The sequence below is a fragment of the Hoplias malabaricus genome, chromosome 12, assembly GCF_029633855.1.
Source record: "Hoplias malabaricus isolate fHopMal1 chromosome 12, fHopMal1.hap1, whole genome shotgun sequence".
NCBI lineage: Eukaryota > Metazoa > Chordata > Actinopteri > Characiformes > Erythrinidae > Hoplias > Hoplias malabaricus.
The window spans coordinates 23,876,743-23,890,773 of NC_089811.1; the positions used below are offsets into that span (position 1 = coordinate 23,876,743).

Sequence of the window (14,031 nt, forward strand, 5' to 3'; positions counted from 1 at the left end):
CTTAATTTGATTTACCCTATTAACTGTAAATTAAAATGAACAGAATAGCAAACATTCATTAGCTACAATGAAAATGATATCATATTCTGGAGGCTTTAGAAGAAGGGATTCATGTATGCATCAGTGACAATATCTTTGATTTCCTACAGAGGATGAGAAAATGAAAAGCTTCAGGATCATGCTCATATCTTGCCCAAATTACAGGCTTTTGATGCAATAGCATTTTAAGATTCCTGTTATTCAATTACTATCACTGCCCTCGTAAGTCCTATAATAATAGTGACATTTTCAGTGATCATTATTATCTTCCAATGTTGCTTACCTCTGTGCTGTTAAGCCATTTACAGTGACAGTCCAGCCATGGCAACCTGACACATCAGGATACATTTCGGTTCAAGTGAAATTATTCACTCTTATATAATGGGTGTTAGTTACCAGAACTGATGAGCGAAGGTGAGCCATCAGTTGTCCTCCGCAGCTCTGGTAATGGAGCATAAAAGCCTGGCCTTTGTGGCTGATGGGAAAAGGCTGGATTGAGGCAGGCCCAGATGGGGGAGCTGCAGCCTGGACTGGGGCACAGCAGCAGGTGCCTGTGTCAGAGGTCACTTTCACTCGTCCTGTAGGTATGAGGCAGAGCTTACATTAATGATGCTTACAGGAGAATTCTGAAACGTCAGGGGAAGAGAAAACGCCAGTGCCAGATGCTCACTATTACTGTGCTGTTTTGGAGGAAGAAAAGCTGAATTTAATTTTTGAGGCTTCTGAGTAAGAGATGTAGTGCATAGTTTGTGTACATTATTTCACTGACTAGATGCAGATAAGTAAGCATTGCACCAAACAAGTTTAAAGAAGATAAACCAAAGTGTGTACATAATTACAAACACTTCAAAATCCACCTTTAATTATCAGTTAAAATCATCTAAAAGTGACATCACCCAAATAATGTATTTAGAATATATTTCTAATAAAAAAAGAAACCCTAATGCCATGACAAATGGCATTATAAAAATTATATATAAAAATGCAACATAAAATATGTCCCTGTGGGCAGCCGTGTCCTAATGGTCAGAGAAGAGGTTGGTGGTTTGATTCCCATGACCGACAGGAAAATTGTGGGCAGTGGGAGTGAGCACACTGTCCTCCTCCCTCAATCCACGGTTGAAGGGACCTTGAGCAAGGCACAGAACCCACAACTGCTCCATGGGCGCCAGGGATGGCTGCCTGCTGTTCTGTGTGTTCACAGCCCCTAGTTCCCTAGTGTGTGTGTTCACTGCCACAGGTTAAATGTGGAAGACACATTTTGTTGTATGCTGTATTATGATAAATAACTGCACATTTTATTTAAATTCATTGCCCCTGTCTCCATATTGTCACTTGCCACTCAATATCCCTGCCCTCCAAGTTGAATCGGACTGGTTCCTTACATTTTTGACATAAGAAACCTTGATTGTGTGAAGTTCCCTGTTTGAGACTGTACAGCAGATTCAAAGCAGAAATGCTTAGCCATGGCTCTGACAGCTAATTTTACTGATATCATATCTTTGGACACACATGTTGTCATTGTTCAATGAAAATGGAAAAACCTTTATCTCCAAAAATTGTAACTTAACAGGAGAAAGAAAACACATTCTTAACTCTCACAAACCTTTTGTAATGAAACAAATATTGAATATTATAAAACAGCCAGCACTTTAGTCCAGTGGCCAATTTAACAAAGGAAGTGATTCTTTGGTTTCAGTGTTAATGTTTTTGTTGTAAGTAGGTTGAATCCTACACAGGTTACATTCCAGTACATTTCCTAGAAACAAAACACACGGGTTTTGATCACATGGACTGCAATTTCTAACACATCAAAACAAATAAATTGCATAAATAACTTGTAATTTGTAAACACTGAGTTTGCAGGTTGACAAATGCCCACTAAAAACCATTAGTTCTTCACTGAAACCCCTTCTGTGAGAGGGCAAATGTCTCCCTGAGCCTTTCTTATTGCAGTCTTTACAGGCATTAAATACAGGAGAATGCTGGAAGAGCCTCAAAGATCTATGGACATGTGCTGTTGTTTGATACGATTTAGAATTAGAGCTTGTTATTGGCAGAACAGAGTGTATATGAGAAGGTATGTGTCCATTTTTAGTCTTTTTTTTTTTGGATTAGCAGATGACTGGCATTCTTTATGAGGATTGGCAAGGGGATAAAGCACGTATTAATATCACCCCATGTCTTTTAAGGCCCAGGGCAGGCAGCAGGCTTAATGACCTTGAGTTCCACTGACAGAAATATTCTAATCTGGACATGAGGCCTTTGCTTTTGAATAGGTCACCCGATCACGGTGTGTGAATGCGCCTGGCCTGACTGAACGGTTGCACACTGTTTGCTTTCTGATAACATCTTGTAACGGACCCAAAAGACACACACCACACAGAGTTACCAAACCCTCAAAGATCTCTCAAAGGAATTTAGCATTAGAATGAATTTTATTTTTTCTTTGAAGGAAAATGCCTTTCATCTTTTATTCCAGTGGTCTGGTTTGGTTAGAGCAATGTCTTCTTCCCATGTGACACTGGATATATCTGTACTTTTAATGAACTTAAAAATGGAATTGGCATTTAGAGTTGGCTTTTATATATAGGGTAAACTACTCCAATCTATAAGTACAAAGTCACAAAATGGTTACAGATTTTTTGTTCTATGTCTGAGATTTTATTTTACAATAGTTCTGAGAAAAGGTTTAAGGTGAAAAATATTCTTGAGTGGTACATGCAGTACTCTGAGCAAGGCCATGAAAGTATGGTAGTACTCCAGAGAACCATGTTTGTAAATGAGGTGTGCATATGTAAAGAATATTCTTAAAATTATACAGAATGTATACCGAAGGTTTTGGAGTGGTCATCACAAAGCCCTGTCCTTTATCCCATTGAAAATTTATGGACATGTTTGTCTATGTGGCGCCTATTATTAATAATATATTTACTTAAAGTTTCACTACCTCTTACCTCCATTAATGCTATAATAACTTTTTGTTGCTCTTGTTAAAATCATAGACATAGTCATTTATGTATTTATACATTCTGGTTTGTGATGTCATATGTGTACCTGCCCAAGCTGTTCTTGCAAATTGTTACTGTCTGAAGAAAAACATGTATCTCCATGTTTTGTCAAGTTTTAGTTTACTATATTATTTGAACACAGTGACAGTTCTTCAAATTTCATGATGAATGGACCAATAGAAATGCTCCAGAATTACTTGGAATAAAATATTTTTACATTAACTTCCATTTTTCCCTCGCCTGTCAAGTTACTGTTGGGCTAAAATTCTACCAATGCCACCAAATAAAAGCTGAAATAAATCTTCCTTAAAATCTTCTTAAAATGTAATTTTAAAATATAGTCTTAAAAGGCATTCTTAAAATATAGTGGAGCATGCAAGTGATCTAAGAGAGGCAGTGAAAAACTTTCTAATTGAATGTGGCCAAGGTGTATCCAATACATGTATTTAAGTTTCACTATATATTCTCCTGCATATTCCATTTCATCATTTTTTCTATTCTTGTACAATGGATTTATTTTTATTCAGGCCTGGTTGTTACCTCTCTCAGAAGAAGGATCTGTGGTGGATGAATGGAGCAAGGAGAGAATAGAAAGTGTGTGTGCTGGTCATGTCAGAGTGGTCTGAACTGATAGCAGGGCCCCACAGCAGGCCTTCGTTCTCAGATCCACTCTCCAAAAGCGTCGGGCCTTCTTTTCATAGTTGAAGGAGCGGTCAAGCAAAGCTGCTTTTTGGCTGCTGTTCTCTAATTACAAATATTACAAAAAGGATTAAATTTCAAATAGTCTTTATTACAGCTGGCTCTAAATATAGAACTGGTGAGGGGTACTAGTAAAAGTGTATGGCCATTCAGTATATTTTTGTATTAATAGACATTTGCCTTTCCTTGATGATCATTTGATGGTCCAAATATACTGGAGTAGCAGCTTGTCTTTTCTGGAATGCCATTTCCCTCAAATAAGCACTATTTGCTGGTCTTGTTTGATCTTTTGAGTGTGCTAGGTCCTCTCGTCTGGCCCAGTGTTTTTGGACCAGCAGGTAGTCACAGGCAAGCTGTTAGAGGGTCAGCATTCTTTAGTCTCGGCTGTTATTCACCCACAGATGGAGACCTTATGAACTTTGACAGAGGTCATTGCTAAATTACATATTTTAGAAATTTTTGTTTTACTTGGACCTTTTTTTTTTTTCAAAAAAGAGGCAGTGGAAAATATGGGGTGGAGAAAGGAAGAAAAAAAACATATTTTAAGAAATTCTTTTTTCAAACATAAAGGTCTTATAATGCCATACACTATGTAAAATTTCTCCATTCAGCATTTAAAGATGTTTACGGATCCAAATTGGTCTATGCCATCCGTTGAGAAAAATGGGTTTCAAAGACAAATGCCATAGCTGCTTGTGAGAAGCAGGGATTTGGAGGCAGACATTTTGGCAATTGTCCAGCCCTTTCTAGACAGGTCTGATGTGCCTTTTATGTCCCTGACTGTCTGTGCAGAGGCAACAATAACAGTAGCATCTGACCATACCGCAGATGAGACATACCCTGGTGTGCCATTACAAACATTTCAATGAGAGCCGTCTTAAATAATATCTGTTAAGCAATGCCAGGGAGTCCTTTTTTGTACTTTTAAAAAGGCCTCACATCTAAGAAAAGAAAGAAAGACCGTTTGCTTGTTTAGGAACATCTCCTTTTTCCTCATTTGTGAGCAAACCGCATTGATCTGATGGAAGAGCCTCATGTTCCTGCAAACATCTAATTCTATTTAAGACTGTCCTCAGAGAAAGAAAGTAGCTGCCATCCTTCCATTTGAAGGGTTGGCCTTCTGATATCTTTGTAGTAGCCGAGGATCTAGCTTTGGAAGAGCATTAGGCTAACTCCCGCCAGTGTTTGATACAGGGTCTGCTGGGCTAATCATTTGTCTCAGTGGAGTCGCCAGCATCTGTCATCAAGGGTTAGCTCACAGAGGGAGGCTGGGCTGGACCCTGAGACTCAAGCCTATCTGCTTTCACACCGTCTGCCTCCACTGACTTCAGAGCAGTGCTTAAGTCCATTCAGGGCTCAGTAGATCACTTTCTTCTCTGCTACACCTCTGCTGTCTGGTTTGTGGCCTTGTGCTAACACTTGGTGATTCAGTAGGTTATCTTTAGTAAGTGCTGATGAGCGGTTGCATGGAGAGAATGGTGAATCTATTTGGTTTAGGTCAGGGAGATGGTGGTGGTCATAATGATAAGGGCAATGGCAATTTTTTTTATCAGCAGGTTAGAAGCTGCTGAAAGAAGCTCATGAAGGGGGTAAGTTGCAGTAGTGGGTAGATATTACTGCAAGATGTAGAGCTAGAATGATACTGTTGTGTTTATTTATTTATTTGTTTGTTTGTTTGTTTGAGGAGAAGGGGCTAAGTGAATTGTATGAGTGAATATGAGGGTATATTTTATGAGTGAATATGAGGGTATATATGCAGTTGTGTAAAGAATGTAACATGGCACACTATCTGTAATTGCTTAATCCTGAAAATATGTGTTAGAATTCAATTTTAAAGCAGAAGTGAAAGTGCTGTGAATTAGAAATGGTTATTGTCCATTATCAAATTATTTACCCTGTAGAATCTTACAAGCTAAAACAAAACATAAGTGAAATAACATGATTACCGAAGCTTGTATACAAGATATGATCACAAAAGCAGAGAAATGCATTGTCTAGTGGGCTAACAGTTTTCCTTTAGATCAAATGATAAAAATGCTAATATGGCTAACAGAGAATTAGGCTTTGTTTTTAATCATTATGCAACACTGTGGGATACTTTCCACCACACACAAGATTTGAGTGTTGTGAGTACATTTATAAATTTTTCTTTCAATGTTTTCACAAAAAAATTGTTATATGTAAATGTTGGCACTAATTGTGTAACTATGACATAGCAGTTGGGGATTTGGTGCTGCCAGCACATGAACTGACAGCAAAAGACCTAAACACACACAGACTTTCACTCTCACACATACACACACACACACACAGACACAGACTTTCACACATAGAGAATGAGAAAGGACAGAAGGTTTGAGGCTGCTTGGCCTCCTCTGTTTATATTGTTTAGCAGTGTTGTCCCTGGAGCTGGAGCTCAGCAGAGCTGTGCACTTAAGCTATGCTTTGCGCTTTTAATTATTTACTCTGATATGTTTGGACAGCAGCAGAGTACCACAATGCAGCTGAGGGAATTTCTCTCTCTCTCTCTCTCTCTCTCTCTCTCTCTCTCTCTCACTCTCTCCCTCTCTCTCTCTCTCTCTCTCTCTCTCTCTCTCTCTCTCTCTCTCTCTCTCTCGACTTAACTCCCCACTCTCTTTCTCACTCTCTCACACAGAGGAGGGAGGAGGGGAGTTGTGAATCTGCCTAAATGCCTAAAGCCCTTCCAGACTTCAGACTTCTGTGTCTCCATGCCATGTCTCTTCACCAAAATGTACCATGACAACTATGGCTTTTAAAGTCTGCTTGTGTAAGTGAGCAAACAAATCAGCTCCTTTGATTGCTTTCTTATGAACTGATGTGGAGTGTCATTCACAACTGCATTCACCCGGAGATGTCTCATGTTTAGTCCTGAGTGCCAGCTCTTAGTTCTTTGCACAGATCTTTGATGTTTATTTTCGTCTGGCTAGTTGTCATCAGGCTCTCTTGTTTATGTAACCTTTAATGTAAACAGGCAAATCATTAAGAACAAATTTGAGCAAGCAGCAGATGCCACTTAAGGGAAAGGGAAATCAACATGAAATATCAACACTGCTGTCAGTTAATGGATAGGCAGGTGCTAGTATCAGTAAAAATATCCTTTATATTGTTCTTGAAAGTAGAATCAGAAATAAAGCTTTCCAGGTTTAACATTTTTCAGGTGAGTTGCAGCTGTGTACAGCGGCATGCTGAAATGAAGAGAAGCCATAAGAAATGTTTGTTTTAGGGACTTTAAGTTTGATATAAAGGGAAGAGTGGGTATTATAGTTAGATACTGCTAGTATTAGGGTTTGTAAATATGGTGGGATCTGTTCTAGGTTTTATAAGTTAAAGTAAACCAGTGTATATTGAGACAGGTGTGTAAAGAGGGCCAGATTAACTAGAGAGTGAAATCTGTGATGTTTTTGGGACATTCGTAGCAAAATCATAGCAGAATTCTGAAGAACATCCAGGGCCAGTGAACTTAGTGTTATACTAGTATATAAGGAGATGTACAAAGAGACATTAGGTGCCATTTTACACCCAGAGAGAACACTCATTATATATTACAGTGTATTGGTGTATACAGTGAATAACAAAACATTAGAAACAGCTCTCATGTACTGACACTCGTTGGCCTCTTTATAAGGTACACATTCATTTAGGTTCACTTCAGCCAGCCGTGGCCTCATGTTGGTTTCTTTCAATTGATAGAATTTTTTTTTTAATCGTGCGTAGTAAAAGTGCACCAATATGTTAGATGTATCAGATAAAATGGCAGATAAATGAAGGGTCAACAACAGGTGGGTAACATGGCAAAATACAATCATAATAGAAAAAGATATTTTCACAAGGCACTATATTCATGATGAAATTTAACTCTTACATTACATCACCACATTCTCAATAAATAAATACATGTATTTATATCTGCGCAGCCAGTTTTGATCAGTGTTTCATACACAATCGACCGCCTCATTAAAAAGCATGACTAATGGACATTAAACTTAGTGTCAATGCTTATCCAAGTACTGATAATGTCCACTATATGCTCAGAAAAGCTTGTGTAACATAATCTACCATGATAACAATAATATGTCATCATATTACATGCTTTCGCCTTCACCTCAATGTAGATAGAATTTTTCAGAGTGTCTCTGTAAATAAAGGGGAAGTGTTTGTTATAGTGGACACTGTGGTGGCTAGCACTGTCCCTTTTGATTCCTGTGGTGCCTATGACATGCTCCATCCCTGTGCTGGGTATTGTTCACCCACGCTGCTCTTCAGGAGACTGCATCCTTTCCTGCTGTGAGGCTACATGATGTTTCTCTACTGTAGAGGTTTATTTTTTCCTTAAAGTTATGATATTTTCCTTGTATCACTTTTGGTTTAATTGTAGGACTGTTTGTGCAAGATTATTTAAGTGTGGGGTCAATAACACCCCTTGTTTGAGTAAAAATAGGTAGATATTTGGCAAATTGTGCTTTTTTGTGATAGACAATGGATTTGAACAAAAAAACATGTCTGGAAAAATGTTTGGCCTTAGGTGACTTTCTGTGAGAAGTTTGGTGTGTTCTCCCCGTGTCTGTGTGGGTTTCCTACAGGTGCTCCAGCTTCATCCCACAGTCAAAAACCACACTTTATTAGGTTGATTGACCTTGCTAAATTGTCAATATGTGTGTGAATGTGTGAGAGAATGTGTTGTGCCCTGTAACGGACTGGTACCCCATTCAGTGTCTGTCCCTGCCTTGCACCCAGTGATTCCAGGTAGGATCCAGACCCACCACAACACTGAACTGTATAAGTGGTTACAGAGAAAGGATGAATAAATGAATGAATCAATGAATCAATGACATTTCTTTAATGCATTACACTAAACTTAACAAATACGTAGTTGTTGTTCTGCTTTACTGAAAAAGTTCAGTGGTGTTCAGGTTACATGTAGTATCACTGCCACACAGCTCCAGGATCCTGGGGCCCTGGGTCCTGTGCTCATATTTGCTGGAGTTGGTGTGTTCTCACTGTGTTTGCATTGGTTTCCTCCAGGAGCTCCTGTTTCCTCCGACAATCCAATAACACTTGCTGGTAGATGGATTGACTATGCAATATTGTTCATATGTGTGAATGTGTGAGTTACTGGGTGAGTTTGTGATGTCCTGTGGTTGACTGATATCACTCCGTCGCTGGAAAGTGATGATATGTCCTCTTAAACAACTAGTGATATATATTGTTAAATATATCAAATAAACAACACTGTAGATGAATTCTATAAAATATTAAATGCTATATTCAAAGTTTTAATAACATAAAGAAAAAGTTACCTTTTCAACCTTGTGAAAAGCAATTCTGAGTCTGACATGTCACCATTAAAAAACGAGCCAAATCTCTAAAATATTATCTGAATATATTCTGCAGCCACTCAGTCCTGTGGAACGACAGCTCTTATCAGTGGCACTGCAGGGAGTGGAATGCATTTTAGCTAGAGTTATTTCTTTTTCTTTCCACATCTTTAATTTGCCTGCTCCTGTGGGTCAGCAGCTGTCAGCTGCCGAGTGCGCGAGTGCGGCCTGCCCGCTGTTGTGCCGCTCTCCGCTGCCACTCGCATCCACCTCTCCGCCTCATCCGGCCTGGAGAGAGACGCCGCTAAGTGAACCGAAGCCTGTGGCATGCCACACAGATGTTGTCCCCACTTCCCTCCCCTCTTAGTCTTCCAAATCTCCTTGAGCAAGCTTGGCAGCGCCACGGCCAGCACCCCGCCCCCTCCTCCACCCCAGCCACTGATAAAACTTCAGTGCTTGAGAAGGCAGGGAATGGAGTCTGTCTCCAGCCCAGGTGGTCCAAGCCTCACTTTCGTCATGCCAACGGGCAGAAAGGCCATAGCAAGCTGTACCTGCTCCTCATCCTCCTCTTCCTACTTTCCAATCCCATTAACTGTGTCTATTAGAGTTGGGCTGCCTGGGGCCTACTGGAACCTGCTCACATCTCCGAGGTGGTATCTTGTAGATGCACGGCTCTGTGGCCTGGTGAGCACGGCGCCTGAGCCAAAATTGAATTAGCCATTGTGACGCTCACGTCACTGATTGCTGCTGGCCCTGAAGACATGGAGTGCTCTGGTGGCCTCATAAGGAACAGGGGATCAGTGCCAGAGTAAGCTGGGGTTGACTTTCAGAAGCTCTGAAGTTACCCCCAGAGGTGTGGAATTAAAGAGAACGTTTTGACACATGGACTAATGATGGCTATCTCTGATTGATGAGGCAGAAGATGCTGACAGGAGTGGTTCTTTGTGTCCACTGCTTGGGTGAGCAGAGGTCACTTGGTGTTCTTCTGAAGAGGAACCAAAGGTCAGAGGATGAAAACATTCTCCTGATTTCCTCTAGTGGGGGTCAGCTTGTGATCATACTGACCAAGCCAGATGTGTTTGATTACATCTCTCTGAAGATGAGACCCTCGTTAGGTGTGTTTCGCTCTGCAATTACTTCCGCTGGTTCAGAGAGTTCGGCAGCTTTACTGCTAACTGCGCTGAGCACCATCGCCCTCCATTCAGACAAACAGGGGTGTAATTGTGTTATTCTGCTAAGTGACAGGTCCTCAAGGAATCTTAACAAGTCCAATTAATTAGAGGCTACTAATGCCTCTAACCTCTGATAACTCATTTAAGCGTTGATCCTTACTTGAAAAAAATGCAGCCGTGCTTATTAAGATCCCAGGGAATTCATTAATGGGCCCATGTCTCCACTGAGGGAGGCCTAAAGTCGCATGCCATGAAGACATCAAAGCTGTAGGCTCTGTGTGGTGCTAAGGAGAATTTCTTATAACGTTGTCTCTTCATTTACTCCATTAAATCTTCTGCAGACCTTGCCCCATGCTGACAGCCCAATGCTGATGCCCCACTTATATAAGTAGGTGCACGTTCGTGTTTAGAACAAAGTGGATGAGCCTGTTTTGCCATTTGTCTCTATCCCTGCCTCTGTCTGTGTTTGATCAGTCACTGTTTCCTGTTGTGAAGGGTGTTGGCGGTGCACTAGGACCTTGTTGTGATGACACGACCTCCCAAAGGCCCGGTTATGCCACCCCTGTCCACTTCCTCTCTATATCCACAGGCAGAGCATCAGGGGTTTCCACCCCCTTGCACAGAGAAACTAATGTCATAGTAAGGGGCTCACAGGGAGCAGGTGGCATCATATCCAATATTTGAAGAAAAACTGTAAAGAAATAAAACATATATTTTTATATGTATATTTATTTTTTATAACAAATTGCATTGTATATATGTAAAGGGAAATGGAAGTAAATAAACTCTCTGTCCACTCACTGTATTTCAGTTGATACAGTGATGAACAATGTTGGTGGTTAACATGGTGCAAGTAAAGGTGTGTTCAGTCTTGTAGTTTGGTTCCCTTGGTCCAGACCAAACAAGAAAATTCTACACATATTTACATTACATTTTATTCCAGGTTTGGTTCAAGGTCACACTGACATTTTACAGTTGACCCAAAGTAGGTTTAAAGAAAAAAACAAAAAACATATGCCACAAATTACTTTTATATTGCAAGCCAATCTGTGCTTGTTTAGTGTGCACCAGAGTTTGTAAAGAAGCATTCAGTAACCAGGGTTTGTTTTAATTGAACCAAAGTTAAATCTGATCACACCCTAATAAAATTAGATTAATATGTTTACTGTTTAGTGCTGTGTTGCCCTGTGAAGGACTGGCGTCCCCTCCAGGGTGTATTCCCGCCTTGCGCCCGATGATTCCAGGTAGGCTCTGGACCCCCCGCGACCCTAAATTGGATAAGCGGTTACAGATAATGGATGGATGGATGTTTACTGTTTACAGTAACAGACTAAGGTAATAAATTAGCAGGTTGTGTCGCAGTCACACAGCTCCAGGGACCTGGAGGTTGTGGGTTCAAGTCCCACTCTGGGTGACTGTGAGGAGTTTGGTGTGCTCTCCCCGTGTCTGCGTGGGTTTCCTCCGGGTGCTCTGGTTTCCTCCCACAGTCCAAAAACACACGTTGGTAGGTGGATTGGCAACTCAAAAGTGTCCATAGGTGTGAGTGTGTGAGTGTGTGTATCACCCTGCGAAGGTCTGGTGCCCCCTCCAGGGTGTGTTCCGGACCTGAAACCTGAACTGAATAAGATAATACAGATAATGAATGAATGAATGAATGAGTTACTCATGTAATAAGTTTTAATATTAATTATACACCATTCCTGTTACCTGTAACACTCATGTGTGTAACATATTCTAGTACTGGATAATATGACCGCAAATCAGGTTTTTTTTTTTTTTTACATTTGTTTTGTGTCATCATAACATGTTAGAATTACAGACACAGCGTTTTTCTCTGGTACAAGCTGCCCCAGTTGCTCGGCTGGCCTCTGTTTTTAGCGCTTCCTACATGTTGCTTTCATGTGGCAGATTGGATGGGGCAGAGTCATGTGATGACATGCACGGTAGTATGGTTTTAAGAGGACAGCACATAAACAGACATTAACAAAAAAACATTTAATGGAATTAAAAGAAAACATATAAAAGTCTAACTAAAAGATTAAAAGTATAAAAGATTACATCTATAAGATTTTCTGAATTTCAATTTATTTTCGATTAACAGCCCAACGTTCGCTGAAAATAAACTGACACAGCAGCTAATCACAAACCAACACATAAATATGCTCACACTAAAGAAGGAAAAAACTCCAAAAACCAGACTCAATTTATTTAATTCAAGGCAAAGCTGTGTACGCTCTTTTATTGTTTTATTTAGGTGCAACTGTTTTTGATTTTATTTACAGTGGCTTTTTCTGAATTTTTGAACAGCATAAGACAACCTCCTCTTTTCAGTCGGGAATTGCTGTGTCGTATTTAAAGGCATGGTTAATGTCATGCACTATTAAGTAATATTCACTGCTGTTGATTGTAGGGTAATGTGTAGTTAGTTGTTTCCATTAAAATATGAGAGAAATAATTAGTAATCTGAAGTGGGTTACTCAGGTTTTTAAGCATCTGTGGTTACACTGGTTGCTACAATTATTGCTACATTAATATTTGGTGTAGGCACCCTAAACAGTTCTTATTCCATGATATCTCCCCACCTGGGACAACGATAGGAGGGTGATGACGTTACTTTTGCGCTAGTTAGTGACTAAGCATATTTCCTACAGGAAATGTCTCGGAGTGATTGATGAAGGTATGCATTGTTCGACCTGCGCCCACATTTTGTTTTACTTTCCCCCGTGTACGCGTCAGCCGTGTGTGGCATGACTGGCTCTGGTCCCTCCACACCCAGAACAAACCCAGCTGCAGATGCTGCTAAGATTAGATCCTTGTGTTCAACCTGGGATCAGTTTCTTTTGATTGGTGTGAGGCCCAATCGCTGACACAGGTTTTGTTATCCTGTAACTAGTTTACGAGGGGCTTCAGAAGGCCCTCTCCTTCAGGTGGAGCTGTGCCATGTGCCCTCTTGCAGGAGCAGTAAAAAGCCGCTTTGACGCAGCATTGCCTGCAGCTCTTCCCATTCCTCTGCTGCTTGTGTTGGCACACTGACCGGTTTTCCAGGCATTTTTTTCCCCTTGCGCACACTAACTTTCATCTCATCTGAAAGGGGCCGTGGGTCGCGGCCTCTCTGCACCCTCAGCCCAGATCAGAGTGTTTATCAGCGCAGTGATTTACATTTGATAGAGAGGAGCCTCCCCAAACAGCACTATTAAACTGAAGGGTGCACCCTGCTCAAATAACCTTGCACTTTTTTTACAAGGCCTGGATGTGTTTTTATTCATTGTTGATGATATTTTTCCAATGTCCAGATATCCCACACAAAACATTATTTGAAGTCTGACACTTTTTATAGAAACATTTAGCTGTGAGTGTGTGTGTGGCTTCACCCCACTGCACATTTTTGCCTTTTTTTGTGCAAAACCTTTTTTTCACAGCTGTGAAAACCCCTTGTCTCTTAATAATGCTGGAAAAATTATTTGGGTCATTCCACAATTGGAGTACCATTTATATAAATCTTAAACTAATAAAATATACATTTTAAAAAATGTGTTAACTCATGTCTAGAACTATATATTACAAGGTACTTATGCTATCCAGGCTATTATTCTAAGGATATTCATCACTTATTTTATGAATAATTTCATTTCAATTAATAATTTATGTTACAGAGTTTCAAAGTGATCTTGTCCATCAATATCACAGTAACACAGAAAAAGAATGAGGGCATTAACATGTCCACATCCCATGGTCTTCTGCCAATTAAGGATGTTCTTCAAGGCAATGTAGACG

General features: G+C 40.2%; 1 long non-coding RNA gene across 1 annotated transcript in view; it reads left to right on the forward strand.

Annotated features, from left to right (window-relative positions):
• The first annotated feature begins 6,418 nt into the window (after positions 1 to 6,418).
• Positions 6,419 to 14,031, forward strand: part of LOC136710753 (uncharacterized) — a 55,205-nt gene continuing 47,592 nt past the window's right edge. Inside the window, exon 1 of the long non-coding RNA XR_010804660.1 lies at positions 6,419 to 6,537. This is a non-coding gene — a long non-coding RNA (uncharacterized lncRNA). The remainder of the gene's footprint in view (positions 6,538 to 14,031) is intronic.